Below are 20982 nucleotides of genomic sequence, written 5' to 3'. Positions count from 1 at the left end.
GTTGAATGTAAGATCACCACAAGATTTTCACAATTATTTTCTTGGTCATAATTCATTAGAATAATGAGAAGAATGTACAGTTATTATCATCATATCAATCAGCTTCCTTGACATGTTGAACTATATTTTTAAATGTTCAATAACTTCTTCTTCTTTATCATTTGTTTTTCATTTATGATTTGTTGTATCATGTTTATTTTGTTTTGTATATAAAACAAGTGTTTTTGATAATAATAATAATAATAATAATAATAATAATAATAATAATAATAATAATAATAATAATAATAACAAAGTAATAATAATAATAATAATATTTCTTTTACAGTCCATTTAGAGATAATGCTAACGACGTCGAAATCTTTAGACCATAACCAATTATGTACAACTCTTCGCAAATTAAAGTAATGAAAACCTCATTTCAATCTTAAAATATTTCAGTAAATGTATTCATTAAAGCACTGTAATATTTATTTTTCTATTGACAGTTAATTCATTTTAAGAAGATTGTCAATATCTTTTGCATTATTTGATGGGGTATTTGGTAGATTGACTTAATATCATTATTTTAATGAGTTGATTTGTAGTTCATATGTCTAGACAGATTTATTTTTTATGTTTTACACGAATTCCTAAGATAATTTTAACAGATAAAAAATGTGATTACATAAGTTGATCAAAGGGTTGATTGGCACAAAGAGATGATGAATTCAGTGCACTTGCAATGAAATTACAGGAAATTTTCAGTAGAATTTCGAAAATGAGAAAAAAAGCTAAAGGGCAGATAGGCTATGTAAAATATCTGTTCACTAAAAATATAAAACGAGAAAAATGAAATAAAATAAAAGCAATGACATGTTTTAGAAAGAAGTTCAAAGTTCATTTTCAGGCCCTATGTAATTCTTTCGAAGAAATGGGCACACAATAAAGTTATTTTCTTTAATCTTGAGATAAAAATGACTTGCATATTTAAGGTTACCGTTAAAAAAATTCATTCTGCACTAAAATCATTGTCAGTAATGCTTATTGTAAAATATAATGCTAGATATATTTTTTCAATTAAAGATTTACTATTAGAAGCTATTTTAGACAGGAATGATTTTAAATTAATGTTATCAATCAAGGCTATACATGCTTTTCATCCAAGCTAATTATAGGCAAAGTCTGTAAATTTTGTCTTCATTTTCCTTTATCTACATATCCTTAATAGAAATTTGTCGTTCATTGATATTTTCAATTTCAGTGAATTTTAAAATAACTTTTCAATATTATGCTTTGCTAAATATCTGATTTAATGTACACTATTTGTAGTAAGATTTGTTGTTACAAGCACGTTTACAAATAAAGAAGCTTCATACAAAAAAAAAACAAACAAAAAACAACAACACGAAAATATAAAACTAGTAAAACAAAAATGTTTGCTCGAATTTTTCATTTTTTTTATACAATTTGAGTTTCCAATGGTCTTGTTTCTTCGATGTTTCGGAATATGTACTCAATTTACTACATATCTAACAGCGTCAATAATTTTGCAACATTTCCTCTTCGAGTACAAAAAAGATCCATCTCTAATTGAGACATGACAAAACCGCTTATAACCTTTTTTACATAAAAGATGTTTATGTAGTCATAGTTCTTCATCTTAATAGAAGCAATTATATTAATAGATTAAGAATTTACAATAATGGCTTAGTTTTATTTAGTATTATTCTCAAAATTAAAAATTATAGTTAGATGGAATAGTTTTGCTTATGACAATCTCATCGTTATCTAAAACCTGATGCAAAGTGAAGACAAATTAATTTCTGTGATGATTTGTCTTTACAAACAAAACTTGCACTAACATCATTCTACGAAACATATGCGTTGATGCTAAATGAGTAATATAACAAATTAGAAGACTTTTTGATGTCACTATGTATTTACAGAATGCAACAGGAAACCATAAATTTTTTTCAAACACCATGTTACACAAAGGCCATCAGATATACAACTATAATATCTATAGAACAGCAATGCTTTTATACATGTATATGCTGTTGCGTCAAGATAAGTATTCCTATAAAACAAGCAAGTGACGACACAATATACCACAGCCGGATTTATCAAAGAAATGTTTAAGATTGATATATGCTACAGGAAAAGATACTGAAATCGCAATCTTGTATAAACATACTTCAAGATCATGCAGTTTCAAACCGTTTTCCAAGAAACATCACTGGTTTTAATTGGACGGAAGAACTGTTTTATTTATCTGAAACAGGTGTTCAGAGATGTGATAAACATCGGTAAATATATTACATTTTTTAGTTTGATATAAAAACATATAACATAAATTATGTCTTGCAATTATTTTTTACGATGTTCTTTTTAAATTCGGAGTCTATAGAATTAGTTATGCTTTTTGAAATATAAAATCTTAAGAATATCGATTCTTCTTTGATATGTTTAGGAACAACAAAAAATAAGCTTATGGTCATGTTTGAATGGAGATTAAATACGAATATGGTTACTCGTACAATTGGCACGATATTGCTTGCATATAATACATTAAACCTATTTAAAAGACAATTTGGCAATTTATAACTACATTCTTAAAATATGTATAATGCTTACATGGTTTTGATTTGTGCTTTTTGGTTTGTTTATATCGTAAGTTTTGAGGTACAGTAGTATGAAATGAGAAATCAGCTTTATATTATTCTCGTCACATTTAAAGTAATGGCAACCTAAACTAAGCAGAATCAACAGTCATATATTTCTCTGTGATAATACGTTGATTTGAATTTACTAATATAATTTTTTAAGTCATGAAGTTGCTTTCATAAAAACATTTAGACGATAGTATGCAAAACGAAAGCCAAATCTTCTCTCAACGTATGAATGCTATACTACTCAGTTACTGTTTTTATATTCTGTCAATTCGCGTGCTCTGAATAATTGTTCGTCATAAAACAAATTGTTAGGGTTATTTGAGGCGGTATGGGGTTAATCATAATAGGCATTCTATACGTGCTTCCAGGTGTTAACTTCGTTCTCTGAAGCATGGTATTTTTCTAGAACGAAAGTATTACAGAATCATCAACTTTTACATACAATCGATTTTACCCCGTTTCCTTATTACAATTAGCCGGATGATTTTATAGTTAATTATTTATCACTATAAAATTATATCTAAAAGATAAATGATATTTTGGTGTTTTTACTTACAAATTATTGTATTTGTTTCTGGTTTGTAGTAAAAACTGTCAATTTCAATGCAATTAATTTTGGACGGCTCCTACAATTATTGTTTCAGTAGTTTGAACCGAGGTGACATTATTATTATTATATCGCAAATCAAGAGGGGGCGGGGAAGTGAAAGGTGGGGGTTATAAGTGTGATGTTTATCCTCAGGTTGTGGTTATATCCTTGTTTATATGGTTATAACCTTGTTTACTTGGCAAAAAAACGAAAGGACGACGTTCATATTCAATTTTCAAGTTAAATACAGCCGTTTTATTTCCTACAAAATCATTTCGAGCTAGAACCTTGCGAATCTTTGTTTGTTCATGAAACGTCAAACATGTCTATTGTAAATAGCATGTTTGTTAGGTTTTAGTGTGTTTTCAAATCATTTAAATTGAAACTCGTTATTTAATTACGTTGTTGCATTTCTCCACTTGAAAATCTTGTTAATTCAAATAGAAAAATAAACAAACCTTCATCAGACACCTTCCTGTTAATAAACATGCACATTTACAAAAACCGAGAAATTGTTTGTGCCGTCTGGCTACCTCAACTTTCTATATATTAGAATGAAATATATATAATAAAAAAATGAATAAGCTATTTGTGTTACAGGACATTCATTTTACAAATTAATTTCTATATGTTTGATAGAATTGAGCCCCAAAAATGTTTCTATTTTTCTACTTTTCTGTTTTCATTTTACTGACGAACATGTTTAAAACACGCGTGAATAAAACGAAGTATAAATGAAATCGTTTATTTTCTCAGTAAGTAGCTTACATAGATCAAATGTCATCAAAAGAAATAATATACTGGCAAAATACTTGAGAATTTATCATAATAAGCTAAATATGACCGACAACATAATCTTAAATAGGCTTATTTTATTAGCATCAAAATCTTTGATAGTTTAATTGAATGTGTAATTTTGATAAGAACAGGTGCACACAATTTGAAAAATCTTTAATGTTTGTATGAAAAGTAACTTTAGACGGAAAACGACTTTTTTATTTAATGTATTTTGTTTCATTTTGAGCAAATGCTTGGTCAGGAAAATTACGTGATTCTTACTGAATGGAATGAGTTTTGTACTGATATTATTCACTGTTTAATCAACTAAAATTCATATTTCATTGTTTTGTATGTATGCGATTTTATAGTCAAACATTTCAGGTAATAAACAAGACTGAGCAATGATAAAGGTTGCCTTCTAAATATTGTATGAAGTAATTCAGTATTAAAGTGAATAAAATGTATGCAATTATGATAAGTTCATGCCTGTATCAATGATTGTTACTATTGCTCTATGTTTTACTTATGACGGCATGTATCCAATGGGTAACTTCTCCAAGGACTGTGCGATATTTGTTGCAACAGTTGTAATTGCTTAACAATAAACACAAGGTTTATTAATGGAGAAACATTCACTAGTATATTATCTTTGTAAAATTAGTTTATTGATTTATATAAGATACAAATGTTGCACAAATGATAAAAACCACAAAACTTGATTTCAAAATCGAATAAAAACGTTCTAATAAAGTTTTGAAAGATCGATATTTCCCTCGAAATTAAGATCTCTAGAAAGACCAGTATCAATGGTTAGAATTGTCTTTACCTTCACCACGATAATGGAAATATAAAGAAAATTAATTTCACAGAAAATGAGCATTAGGAACCCCCTTACATTATAGTATTTTCTAACTGAACTGTTTCCAAAATAAACAGACTAGCCTAACAATACAGGACAACACAATTATAACATTACTTATATGAGCCGCGCCATGACAAAACCGACATAATGGGTTTGCGACCAGCATGGATCCAGACCAGCCTGCGCATCCGCACAGTCTGATCAGGGCTTACAAACCCTATAACAAGTAGAGAAACCGATAGCGAACAGCATGAATCCTGATCAGACTGCGCGGATGCGCAGGCTGGTCTGGATCCAAGCTGGTCGCAAACCCATTATGATGGTTTTGTCGTGACGCGGCTGAAATAACGATTGACACAACAAAACACCGACATGTTTTGGTGGGTGTTATAAAATTTAAATGAATATGATGCTGAAACAGCTTGCAAAATTTACATGTTTTGAAAATTCTATTTTGTTCATTTTACGTTTTCAAGCACCATAACATAATCGTGTAAAACCACATTTCGCCTACGGGAATATTTTCACGCACGCATTACGCTTTTACTGACAGTTGAACAAAAAAGAGACACAACAGCATATTGCCCAGTCATTTAACATTATTATAAGCGTGATCTTTTAACACACTTGGGGCAAAATTGAATAATTTGCTCTTCAGGAGCATGTGAAACGTGGGAAAATGGTCAAAAAAGGAACTGAGTTTTCATAAAAAACAACAATTTTGTCACTTGAAGTTTTGAATGAACTATATTCGATGATATAACACGTGTGTCAAATTCCGAATGAACTCTGAAACAAAAACCTCGACATATGTTCACAGAGTAGAGTAGTTGCCATAGTATCTTAACAGTGCATAACATTAATTGTATATATGTCCCTGAGCTACGTTATATTTGCATATTAACACAACAGAAAAAAAGTAAATGAGTTACTGGTAGTGTTGGTAAATAATTGGCATTGAATGACATTTGTCCCAGTGGAAAAAAATCGAAAATATTTTTCGTCAGGAAAATGATTATCTGGTCAATTAGATATTTACTATGTATTGCTTACAAAGCATTTCACTGAAAACCTTAAAGCAAATGATGTTTCTTTCTTTGCATTTCGTTTAATTTCAAATTCTCTTGCAATTGATAAAATATACACTAATTTTATTCGATCATGTGTCTAAAACTGAGCCTGATGATATACTTTCAACAAGGAATAACTTCAGAATAAGAATAGTTGACTTACCTTAGTTCGTTAGGTCAGATAAATCCAAGTCGAAAAAACATCGTTGGTAACTTTCACATTTCCTTGATATAATCATGTACTTCTTTAAAATGCAAAACAGCTATAATTTCCTTTGATAGATTCCTGTATAACGGAATATTCATTTACGAAATCCGCTTTGCATTTTATTAATAATATGTGTTGTTCACACTGTCCCCATCAGTACCAAATCTGTAATTATAAACAGATATTCAAAATTTCCTTTATATTATTCTAGAATTCTTATATTACATGTATAAGCAATCAATTATTTCCAACCTTCCTGTGGCTAAGATTAGATCGAAAAGCGAAAATTTACAAAATAAAGAATTACGTAACAACATTCTGTAGTGATTTAACGATTCAACAAGAATTATACTTTATTGAAACATTCAATTTGTAATTAAAATCATGTTCTAACTGATTTCTTATGTGAGAGATAAAATAATTATCAGGTAAGATATATTCGTAGTGTTTTGTTTTATTTTGTACGATTATTTTGAATTATTTCGTAGAATTTTACAAAACAATATTATTGTGAAAATTGACAGTTCTGCACATATTTTTGCTCAAATAATGAATTTATTTCTGAGGATGGGGGCATGTTCGTCCCTCATGAACATTGAAATTACTGGTAAAGTCCGCTCATACAAATTTTTGTATATATACAATAGAAACACTCATCAAAAACGGTAATTTTCATCTTTAAAAACAGTATTTTAGGTGCTAAATTAAACTTTAATGATTAAGTTTGAAGAAGCACACTAGCAGTAACAAAAGTTATCACAGGAACTCTAGGACATCTTCAGAGTTATCACAAGAACTCCAGGACATTTGAAAAATCGGGCATATTAAAATGAAGTACCACGTTTTTATACAGCTTATAAACATTGAACTTGTTGCTGTGAGTATGTTAAGGAGTTGTACATTGTATATCAATGACAATTAAACAATCATTAAAAATTGCTTTAAGCACGTGAGTTAGTCTTTATCGACATTAATTTAATAAAATGTGTATACATGTAATTGTTTCTTTGTACAACATAATTAACCGAAACAACTTTAAACGCAGTAAAATGTGTATAATTGTTTCTTTGTACAACATAATTAACCGAAACAACTTTAAACGCAGTAAAATGTGTATAATTGTTTCTTTGTACAACATAATTAACCGAAACAATTTTAAACGCAGTAAAATGTGTAGAATTGTTTCTTTGTACAACATAATTAACCGAAACAACTTTAAACGCAGTAAAATGTGTAGAATTGTTTCTTTGTACAACATAGTTAACTAAAACACAAATTAAAACGCAGAATAAAAAGAACAAATAAAATAATATAGCTCGAGATGTCAGTCATTTTTAGCGGTTAAGACGATTATAATTGGCATGAATTATGTTTCGATTAAACAGGAACAGGTGCGCAAGCGTTCGAAATATCAAGGTAAGCAGATTAATTATATATCTAAATAATAAATGTTTGATTTAAAATAATAATACTCAGCTGTTATTATGCTTGTTTGTTTTCAAAGAACGTGCCAAAATAAATAACTCTTCCATTCACATTGTAGCTTATTATAAATACATTGTATATATCATTTGAAATTCAAGCTATGGTTTCAGCAACTATATAATTCTCTTGAGTAACAAAAACAAAGAATTGTTTAAATTTTTAATTCGTCTTTATTATACCTTTTGCAAAGAGATTAATTTGCAGTTGTTTATAATCCTCTATTGTTTACATTGATATTCAAAGTTTCATTTTAATGTTCTATATAAAATTTGAATATCATAGGTGTACTAGTACTTTGTAATAACCCTTTGTATTAAGAGTATTTATATAGAACCGACAGTTTATTTTGATCCACAGAGGTAATATATATGACAGGTAATGCCAGCAAACTGGTAACAAAGCATTCTGCCATGTAACACCGCACTTTGGGGTCAAACGCACTTTGGGGTCCGACCCCAAAGTGCGTTACGTACTTTGGGGTTCGACCCCAGAGTGCGTTACGCACTTTGGGGTCCAATTTTGACCCCAAAGTGCGTTAAACAGGTACATTTGCATTTTTTAACATCAGGCAAACGACCGCACTTTAGGGTCATAGAAAATCAATTTTCGTTATGTTTTAAATAATATATAGTAGTCAAAGCCATTGGTAAACAAAAAATCAAGGTATTAAATAGACACAAACATGTGCCCTGAATTATAGCAGAATCAATAGAGATTTAAATTGTCTCGATTAGTAAGTGAAGAACTTTCACCAAATAAATCACCAAATAAAGAATTTGCATCAATTATTAAGCTTAAAATATTTTTTCTCAAATTTTTCATTTATTTTAAAAGAATGTACACCTTTCATTAACTCCATTGTTTTTAGCTAAATGCATTATTTTCCCGGTTTTTATTTACACATTTTATAAAAATATGATAGTCTTAGCATAGACAAAGGTGTACATTCTGGGAAATCTTTGTAAGACATTTCAGTAAATAAACAATGTGCCTGATAATATGTTGAAAAAGCCATTTATTTAGCTAAATGTGACATATAAGAAACTTGACTAGGTGTAGATGCGGCTTTAAGTAGTAGTCCGAGTACTAAAAATATCAACTATTTAAGTAGTCGCACATTAAGAGCGGAGCTTCAGAATAATGTAAAATTCTCACTGGGGGGTATAGAGGAGATTGTGGGGTATCGACCCCCCCACCCCCCGAGGGTTAAAAATAACGTTTTAAATGCCCATTATGCATTTTTTTGTTTTCCTAAAAAGCTTTTTATATTTTAATGTTCTTCTATATTATCCAAAAATAAAACAACAACACATTGGCCAATTATCTTAACCATCTTTTTCATCTGTTACTATTTGGCAATGATGAGTACAGTTATAGTGAATTAGTACCGGTATTTTATATGGAAATTAAATACTATGTACAGTGTTTTGACTACTTTTATGACAAATAATTTCACATTAATCGCTACTTTCTTCAGGTAACAAGCATCTTACATTTCTCTGATACCATTATTTTAACATTATAAAATTCATGTTTGCTCTTTCTAAAGAAGTATGTAAGATTTCCCATAAAAAAGCCTCTGGCGAACGATTGTTACGGAGCTTACAAAAACCCTTAAGTTTGTTGATAAGCTTAATAATGTATTTGTAAAAATCACTATTTATAGTCCGATCGAAAAACTTGATGTTTCACCAGAACATATTTAAAATGGGGCTCAATATGGCACCAAAAGTTATCAAGTAAATGACTGACAGAACGGGATATTTTTCGCAGCATCTTTTAATTCTAGGAATACATAATTTCTGTACTAGAGTATTTTGAACGGTGGCATAAAAGTGACATTTGCATTTTTTTGATATTTTTTGTTTGTTTGTCGTACATATTTTTTGTTTGTTTGTCGTACATATTTTTTGTTTGTTTGTCGTACATATCTTTTTTTTAGTTTTGAATACATACTTTTTTAGTTTTGCATACATATTCTTTTTAGTGTGCATACATATTTTATTTTTGTTTTTTGTACATATTTTATTTTTGTTTTTTTCGTACATATTCTTACATGACGCCATTTGCAAAGTAGAGGTTTGGTAATTTACGCCATTTGTAAAACACCATTTTCAAACACTTCGCCATCTGTAAATTACAGTACCCTATTTGCAAATGCCATTTGTAAATACCAACATTTTCATTTTTGGAGGTACATGTATCAAAAAAATAACAACACTTTTAAGTATATATATATAGTCCGCGGTAACCCAAAGAAAGGTTCTGCATATGGTCTCGATGTGGTTAACATTTGACACAAGGTGTCTAAAAATCATTCATAGGGTTTAGGAGATAAGGAGCGGAGATGAAACCCAAGTCTTTATCCTTTGACCTGTAGGTGTGACCCCGACCTTGAGCCGGCACACCTGGCATATAAGCTCTGCACATGATCTGGATGTGCTAAAGAATTGACCCAGTTTCATAAAAATCCTTCAAAGCTTTAAGCACTTTTTCTAAATCAGTGGAATATAAGGACCTATTTAGATCTTTTATTGTGCATAATTGTAATACACCAGTCCTTTGTAACCACATCCCTTGCCCCCGGGGAGTGCGGGTTAAAAAGAATCATGTTTTGGTGTTTGCGCTGTTCCGAGGCATAAGGCAGGAATGTTATTATCTGAGTATCCCCCGCAGGGCAGTGGTCGGCTTGGTTTAAAGTTTAAAGTCAATGCCCCCCACCCCACGCTATTCTCAGGGGGCGGGGTTGAGTGGTGAATATTCATGGAATAATAACTGATCACCAATCAACAGCCTTTTCCAAATAGACACTAATGTAATAGTATATAATAATAAAAAAACAATAATCATATAAAATACATATATTTTTTTAAAAAATGGGCCGAAAAGGGTCGGCCGAAACCAGACTTGCCCGGCCGAAAACGACTGGGCCGATTCCAAAAATGGGCAGAAATGTGACCAAACCACTGTGCTAGTTTCATACTCAACTATGGGCTGTTATGAGATGTTAAGGCTGTTTTGATGGGCTAAAATATGTACGAAAAACAAATGTAAAATATGAATGCAAAACTAAAAAAAACATATGTATGCAAAACTGTAAAAATATGTATGCAAAACAGAAATAAAATATGTATACAAAACTAAAAACAAAAAATGCAAATGTCACTTTTATGCCACCGTAATTTTGTTATATGAACACAATTTTTAGATATTTCAAGTGGTAAAATTAATGAAACTTTTATCACTTAAGCATCATAAAGTATTGACCGCCATCTTGAACTCCACCTCAAATATTTCAATGTCGTAGATCGAAAATAAGTCAGTACTCAATATTTAAGCAGAACTCAGATGACACCTTTAGACCTCTGGAACCCAAAGTGCGTTGATATGTAGCATATTAACGCACTTTGGGGTCAATTTCTCGATTTTGACCCCAAAGTGCGTTGGACCCCAAAATGCGGTGCGAAGTTTAACGCACTTTAGGGTTGGACCCCAAAGTGCGTTTGACCCCAAAGTGCGGTATTACACTGCCATGTCTTCTCCGGGTAAGTAGACATTTTGTTTGACCTAAGCCAACAGGAATCTGCAATAACATCTTGTCAAGGTTGAGTGTTACTTACTATTTTCTCCTTACAATTCTGTAACAGATATTAATCAGGTGTATAGCATTGTTAAAAAAGTTTCTATCCATCAGAGAGATAAAACTAAATATGTCTTGATTTATGTAAGGGATATTGTAGGTGTTAGAAAGCATACAAGCACCAAAGTTGTATTTTACTATCAACGCAGTTCATCAGTGGTTTATTAGTCTATGTAAATATATTCAAAACATTTGCAAAATGCATTAATGTTATCAGCCGGTATAGGTAATCATATTATATTGCTAATATATACAGGTTGTTATACATAGAAGCAACACGTTTTCGACATAATGAAAAGCAAAATGGTTGGACCCAAGTTCTTACAATTAGCGATAGGTTTTCCACCAAACTAGCTTCAGCCTTGACATTTTATATATCAAGGACTATGTAAAAATATATATTTTATTATTATATTCAACAGTGTCGACATACATTTATATCCTTTAACTATACCTTACTACTGCTTACATTTAATAACCGAGAATAGTCAAAATGGCGCGAAAAATTAAAAGGGATATCGAGTTATTAGTCGCCGGTAGAAACCGGCGACTATATTTGTAACTGTTTAATATTATACCTATGGTAGGAGAAGCCCTTAAAATCTGAAAATAAAAGCATATCAATCATTGAACAATTTAAGACAACAATTATTTTTCAGTAATCTCAAAAATTCAAACATATGATAACTTTACTCAGTGAAATGAAATATGCACATATTGACATCTTAAAAAGCAACATTACAATTTTCATAAAATGAATCAATAACGTATCCCCAAGGATCAGTCATTGAATATTAGAGATACTTTTACTTTTTTCTATGTGTCAAGCATGGCTATTTTATAATATATAAATCATGAATGATATTTGAAATGACACTTTAAAATTATTTGGTTGTTTATATTTTATGAGACCTATTATATTACATTATTTTATCTAATTATAAACAAATTCTCCCTGGTCTTTCGTAAGAATCACGTGACTACATGTATATCGGTATAAAATCTATTAATAGTAACATATTGCTGATAAGACATGCAGGTAATTTGTTAATGGTTGGCAAAAGGTGTGGTATAGCTGATAAGATGCAAATGATTGTAATTTTGTACAGATAATTACATAAGTTATTTTTCATTAATCAGTTGCATACTTTATATCATTAGAAAAACCTGTTTACTCATATTTTACACATTAAAAATAAATTTTCAAAACCTTTTCCTTTCTTCTTGGTAAATGGTTAAACTTGGCCCTTTCTGTCAAACTTTCGACAAGAAAGTTCAATAGTATAGTTTAGGTTGAACTTTATGCTTATAATAAGAGGCACATTATTGAAATATATAATGGTAATTGTTGATTTCGGTATATTCCGTCGGTTTCCGTCATGCAGGTTTCCAAAACGGTATGACGTTAGGGGTCCGGAATCGTATTAGATACATAGAAACAAATAATATACTATCTTTGTGTTGATAGTTTATCGCACTGAAAGGCAATTAAACGTTAATTTTATATATCGTATGTAACGATTGGAATACATGTATTGATTTCAACTAAATTTATATATTTTTTCTATAGCACATATTAATAATGATGTACAACACTTTTACAGTAAACTTGTATTGTTTCATGAAATCATTAAACATACATATTTTCATAGTCACTTTGCAAATATTCGATGATCGGTAATTATTTGTCGGTATTTTTCTGAATCTGAACTAGTAACCTATACGGATTTCAATGTATGGTACAACAGTATATATGTTTAAAGTACAATTACAAGAAGAATTACCAGCATAGCACTTGCCGTACAAGCCTCAGTGGCAAACATTACTCAACTCATTGTTCCTCTTATTTTTATACTTGAACCATTAAACTTGTGTTTTCTTATATTTATGATAATACAATCATTTTCTATCCGGCGACTTGATGCTTTAGCATCAAAATCTCTACTTGTAATATTTGTTCAAGAAAATCTCGATATTGCATTATTAAGCTTTTCTTAATTTCGAGAATTATTTATTTACTTTTTACTTTTTTGAAAACAAAAAATAACAATGTGAATAAAATCAAACTAATGAATTTACACTGATTGACTATTAAAAATTTAATTATTTTCCATTAAAATAGCTAAAACCAGATGCATGTCAAAAGATAAAACGATAAGCAAACATTTTCTATCATTTTTTGAACGTTTCACAGACAAAAAAAATCTCAACGAAAAATTAAGTTTTATGCTCTACGGTAAATTTCGCCCAGTTCTGATTTACAGGTTTCACCTCACGTAATTCTGTCAAAACCAAACATTTTCCAGAATGGCAATTATCTTGTTGAATGCCAACAGAGATTATTTTTCTGCAAAATTATCAATTTCACAAACTTTTGAAACACTCCTTACTATAGAAAGACCTTTAACATTCTGTTTAATAAATTTCATAAAATTCTAATTATTATATGAACGGGAAAATGTGCTTTATTTTATTTATAAATTTTTTATTCACATGTTAATTACAAATGATTAATTATACAGATTGAGAAATAATGATATTTATTACAAATGATAATTTATACGGATTGAGCAGGAATGACAATTACAAATAAAAGGGATTGAGTAAGAATGGATATTACATATACTAAAATGTACAAATTGAGAATAAATGATCATAAGAAATTATAAATTTAACAGATTGATTAGGAATAAAATTACAAAACATGAATTGTACGGTTTAAGAACGAATAAAAATTACAATAAGTAAGTTGTACTGATAAAGTATAAATATATATGGCCAACGAGTAGCTTTTTGGAAACTGTAACATGACACACGCACGCATGCACACGCACGCACGCACGCACACACACACACACACACACACACACACACACACACACAAGCCTTTAAAAAGTAAAAATAATTTATATATCTTTAGTATAAAAAGATTGATGCAATATATAAAATGTGTATAATACCTTTTGTATATCCGGGTCTGTTTTCATTAAGAATGTACAAGAAATATTGATCTAAAAAATAACATCTATATTTACGAGGCAGATTTTATAACGAAAAGCTTACAATTCTTGTAATTGAGGGAAACAATGCTACGTTTTAACGTAGCTGCCCATTCCTCTTTAAAAATGTATTTTACTCTATGTTTAAAAATGATATAAAACACTTTTGCATAGCTAGCAAAACCATAATTACAAAGAAATTTTTAACATTTGAAACGCAAATGATGCGTTCTATATTAAAATGAAGAAACATTCTGCATACATAGTTTTGAAAATAACATTATCAGTGTTATTTCAACTTACACCAAGACTTGATAATTTTTAATAAACGGGTAACGCCTCAACGCATCATATACTGCATTAGAATAATTCATTGTAACATTAGTCAAGCGTTTACAGAATTTTAAGTGTATTCTTTCAAAGTATTAAGATTTCGTGTAACCCGTAAATTTAGAAAAAAATAGCTTTGAATACTTTACCTACCAAGTGAAATTGGCCAGGTTTTTTTAAACAGTACCTAGTTACTTTAAATCACAACTTCTAAAATTTTGCCACCATTGGTCCATTCCTCATTTTGTAATAACCCCACGCTTACGACAAAACATTACTTTTATTTTGCTTGAAGTCACTTTGAACCCCATGTAGAGCAAAACGAATGTAAAAGATCTAAATGATTTTGAAGTTCCAACGGAGACTTGCCTTGGATGGCCATACCGCTAAAAAGAGGGAAAATAATCGGCAAAATTACATTCCCTTGACGTAATTCAATAGCATAAGAAATAAATATTTGAACAAGATTTGACACAAGATTTGTTCCCAAATTTTACATTTTTTTATCACAATGCATTTCAGTATATACTGTCAAAACATTTCACATCATGTCAACAAAAACACCATGTAACTTTAATAATAATAATAATAATAATAATAATAATAATAATAATAATAATGATAATAATAATAATAATAATAATTATAATAATAATTATAATAAGGGTTAGTAAGCTATACAGTTTACACTTTGATTTCCCGTGAGTGACTCACGCCGACCTATTTTATGAAAAAAATCATTGTTGACTCTACATACGCAGGTATATAGGGGAAGTTACAACTCATCCGGAGACCACCAAAATTCCAGGTACTCACTTTAAACATGAGCTAGCATCTGTTAAAACAGTTTCCTCATTTTCACCTTTAATGATACCTGAATTTCCTGTGAAGATTTTGCCTAATGACTGCACCAAGATAAACAATTAGTGATATAACCATCTGAACTTACTTCCTTGACGCTCTTTCCTGATTTCTTTAAATGTTAATTAAAATATAAATGTTTTCGTTTCATCTGCAAATTTTGTCTTTGAACATACGTTGATATAATAAACATCCGAGCTTTCTTTTAGCGTAGCTTACAGTCGAAGTTAATCTGCAAATGTAATCAGTTTACACCAAAAACTGTTCTCCCATTGATCAAAGAATCTTAGTCGTTTGAATGATACAGATACTCTAAAAATAGCACAAAAATGTTATTCTGATTCAATATCTAAAATTACAGACTTGACTTTTTATTTTAATGATATTCAGAAATGCTTCAAAATTTGATTTAGCATAATTCAATCTCTTCTAAATATAAAATGATTAAAATGATAAGATATAAAACAGATCCCATGAAAATGATACAAAAATAAATGAGAAAATTCTTTGCATGATCATATTTGATTTGCTTGTTATGCTATAAAAATGTATAAATATGCATGTATACAACATATGTTTCAAATTTGAATAAATGACATATAAAGAAACTCAAACCTTGAAATAGAAATAATTCATCAACAAATGTTCTTACATTCTGCGGTACAAGCAGATGCATGATTATTGATAAAACTTGCTACCATTCTATTCTTTTAGTGCATTCCTCAAAAATCTATAACGAATATAAGCAAACCCCTAAACTTTAAACACTCCTAAAGAAAGTACTTAAGTACCACTTGATCAGTTTTAAATGGTGTGCATATTCACTTTTTGCTCATTTTTTTTGCTTGTTTTAATTGCGTTTCGGTTAAAAAAAAATCAGGAAGGTTGTTATGATAGGTAAAACAGATAAATTGGTTTTTGTGACTCAGCAACAACTATAATGTTTGTTTTGATTGACAGGTAGATTGTTAGGGAAGTTAAATAATCGTATCGTACATAAATCATTTTTGTTGGCACCCAATCCATTTTCAATATCAACAAAGAAAATCTTTATACCATTCACTACTATCTAGTGATGTAATGTGAATATAAGTTGACCCATTTCTCCATTTTTGTGTTCTAATGTGTCATCCTTCAAATTGAGACCACCGTTATATATTCTGGATTTTGGATTTTTTAAGATCAAAATGTTTAGTTTTAAGGGTGTACAACTAAAGTATGTTGTTTGATTGTTTGACAGTTAAGGCTCGGCTTCCTGTCTATTGAATTGCCCATTCGAACAAATAATAATCTATGTTCATTATTTATATAAAGAAACTTGACAATTACATAAAAAAAAGTAAACGAAAACCCTTTGCTACAGAGTAACAATCCACCAAATGGGACACATTGTGTTCTACACTAGAGAAAAACAAACCTGATCAAACTAGGATTACAGTGTTTCTTGACTCATAGTTCAAACTTTATACCAAGCAACGCTTTTGGAAGAAAGTATGAATGTTAAACAATAGAGTGAATAAAATGCAAGGAATAATATTATATAGAGTTTTGGCGTAGATGAAGAATGAAAATGAAACCAGCCAAGCCATTAATTCGTACTTAGCATGTAGTAAAGCAGATCTAACTGTTTCGAAACTTGATAATTTTAGCAAATAATGGGTAATGAAATATGCGAGCAAGGGTCAATAAGAAAGAGCAATGGCCATCCTCGGAATGCAGTCTACGACAATTCAAAGCCGCACATGGCACGGAAAGGTCCCCAGTGAATGAAACCTAAAACATATTGTTATAGGTCAAAAAGATGTCTTTATTGTTTTTCTCGATCAATAGATATATTTCAAGAGGGTCAATATCTTATCCTCTGTTATCAGAGAAATTTCAGTCACATACGAGTATTAATTATTTCATTAAATTTTACTTGATTATTAAACCATCTGTCAGTGTCGGCTGCCTAAAATAACGTGTGCTATACAGTGTAAAGTAAAATTTCTAGGTTATTTGAGACAGTATGATGTAATTCTTGAAAACGTTTTGTGAGAGTTTCCAGATGGTATCTTGGTTTGAATTAACATTTAACGTCATTTACCTACAGTTTGTGCCACCTATTCAAAGCAAAAAGGCATCAAGGTAAGCAATAACTCTTACCGTTGCATAGTTTCCAAACAGTAAAATGTCGTAGATTCGAAGAATTTCGAAAAAGAATTGTTTATCCAATAAACATATGCAATGTTATTATTTTGGTATTAAAAATGACTTATTCATTGACAAATATGTTTATATACAATAATGGTAAGAAGATACTATCAAATATAGGAAAGCTAAAAGGTAGGTCGAATAACATGAATTGTGTTCAGTTAACAATCGAATAATATATCAATTGAGTACAATATAAAATTATTTGGAGAGCTCCACGCATTCATAGGGCAAACAAAATTCAAAACTTCAAAAGGTTTAGAAATGAAGTTATAATAAAAATATTTAAAAATTTATATAAAGGGAAAGATTTAAATGTTATATGTTGAATATGACTATCGGCATTTCAAAGAATTCTTTTAATAGCAAATAATGTCACAGAGAATCATTTCATCATATAAACGTCTATAGACTAGGTTGTTGTAATATCAAAGACTATCAAAGAATAGCATGCCTAAAGATTTGTTAGCTATCAAGTAAACTTTCGTTTTTTATGTTACCTGAATTTTCCCCGATTATTGCGAGAAGTCATTCTACGATAAACAATCTTAGCAACGTAATCTAAACAAACAAATGCCTCTTTGTCACTATATACAAGATTAAGTATGCGATAACCAGAGAGTTAGTATTTTTATTTTTGATGCACCTGCAAACTGTGTCTTTGATCACTGGTAATACAAACATACATAGTGATTATTATCAAACTACCGCGTGAAATCCTGTTTGTAGATTCAACAAACTAGAATATCGCCATTTCAACACTAAAATTACAAAGTTTTGTCAGGTTGTAAATCCACCTTTATAAAGACATATAGCTATAAAGATAATAATAAAATGTAGCTAATTCTTATTTTCTTTGTTAGTTTATGTTGTTTTATTTTTTGCGCAGACTTTCAAAACAACTTAAACAATTATGCATACATATAGGAATGCAACATATACAAACAGGAAATAGAAAGAAAACAGCATTTCGAAAAGAATTATTTGCAGTGAAAATGTCTAAACGTATCACAGAGAAAAAAGACGTGGTTCGAAATCAGGATGCCTGTATTGTGAAAGAGTGTTCCATTACACCTGGAAATCATATTTTGTTTGTTAAATTATGGTTTTCTTGATCTTACCTTAATAATGATCTGAAATCGGGAGTGACGTGTATTTATATTTTAACCTTGTCTGCTTATGACTCAGAAAAGCAAAATGTTTGTTATGACAAACGGAAGCAATTGCCCGGAATGTTTAATTGAAAAAACATTCAAGTACCAGTTTATTTTTGACTCCTAAAACTAAATACAAATAACGCATAATATCTTATACCAAATTAATAATGAGACTTCAAAATATATATCAATTTCAAATCCACATTTTGCATTTTAGTGACTGCTAAAATGATTAAACGTTGACACAAGTATATGTATATTGTTCTTTTAATTCTGAGACACAATCAAGATTTCTTAGAACAATAGTGTAGGTATCTTATTTTCTGCTAAAATGCTAAGTATGCCCTATTTGTAAAAGTATTTTCTTTAAATTTGTTGAACGATTTTTAAACTAGCATTCACTCCAACAAATTATCACTCTTATAATCCATTAAGCAGTCCCCGTTTGCAATCTTTTTTCGCAGGATTAACACCTCTCTACGGAGCAGCTGGAGACAAATGGAGGATATTGGAAATGATTTATAGGTAGATGATCTGGTGATTGTATCAGGAATACGTAAAAAATGATGAGTGCGTTATAGCTTCCACAGACATAGTTATATTATATTATTTTTGCAACAAACTCTTCAAAAGACCATCAATATATCCTAGGAGATATTTTATTAACATTTTCACTTCACATTTTAATGAGTTGAAATAATTTTTTGTAGCTATCAAAGAAATAAGTGAAAGCATATGAAAATATATAAAAAAGGCAAGGTTGATTATTGCCCAAAGAAATGTCCCATTTTCAGACATAGATACATTATATTATGTTTACAACAAACTCTTCAAAAGACCACCACCTTTTAAGTAGTTTAAAGATTTGGTTGTAACTATCAAAGGAACAAGTGAAAGCATATGAAAAAAATATATAAAAAAGGCAAGGTTGTTATTGCCCAAAGAAATGTTCTATTTTCAGAATTTCACTGTCTACGCGAGAAGGCTACATCAAAATTCACTTTTTTAAAATTGTCATTTATGTTTATCGGTCAATATAAGTATGTTTGCATATAATGAGAAAATGTTTTTTTCGGAATGTCTTATATTTATCACACACAATTTGACAGATATTCCATTGTACTTTATTATTTCATTGTACAATTTTGTATATCCTTTTCAATGATTTCTTTCAAGCTCTAACAATACCATTGTTCGTCCAACAGTTTATACAATCTCTTATAAAAAGTATAATAAGTAAAATTATTAATTTTGTTTCGAGAATCTTATGGTCAATTCTCTAAAGAGTTGTAGCATAAAATGTCTGTTATTTAACACACATAAATAACGTATGTAAACAGAATTATATGTTCCGGAACAAAATATTATGCTAAATGTTATGTAAGCTTTTAACCGTTTAGCAATGATTTCGTCTATGCACAATTCGCTATTAAGGAAATATACAAACTTATTACTTTCATAAAGGTATTTCGGAATTATTCTTTCTCAATTTTTTTAAATCTGATATTTAGCTTTATACACATTAAACCTTAATTTAAACACACGTTCGCATACACACACGCGCACACACGCAAACAAACAAACAGAAATAGAAAAGGAAATAACTGAATTATCATTTAATAAGCCTTCTTTCTAGGTTTTAGTTCTGAATTGATAAAATAATTGAATTGCTAGTTGTACAGAATATAGGACACTATACGTGCATCTCGTGTGTATATTTAGATCGTTTAAAACACACAAATGCATCTTGGCAAAATAATCGAGAGCTTGACAAGATGCAGTCCTTATTTCCTTCTCGTTGTCAGCTGTATCTTGTCAGTTGTTGAAACCCTCTTATAGCTATAGAACTATAATATTTACTTCCATTACCTCTACAGTATAGATTAACATTAATAGAACTCTCTCACTTGATAATTTAACCATCTGTCAATGTCGCGTGCCTTGAATTAACTTGCGCAATAAAGTAGATTTTCTGGGTTATTTGAGACGCTATGAAGGTAATTCTAATAAACGTTTTGTAAGCGTTTCCAGATGGTAGCTTCGCTTAAATTAACATTTAGCATAACTCACCTACAATAACTGCCATCTATTCGAAAACTTTGTAGATTACAGGTATACAAAATATAATTTGGAGTCTTCACAAGCACTGCACTC

This window comes from Ruditapes philippinarum, unplaced genomic scaffold (genome assembly GCF_026571515.1).
Source record: "Ruditapes philippinarum isolate M1 unplaced genomic scaffold, ASM2657151v2 ctg562_1_1_1_1, whole genome shotgun sequence".
Classification (NCBI taxonomy): Eukaryota; Metazoa; Mollusca; class Bivalvia; order Venerida; family Veneridae; genus Ruditapes; species Ruditapes philippinarum.
The sequence above is the reverse complement of the archived record's forward strand: the minus strand, read 5'-3'. Positions refer to the sequence as shown.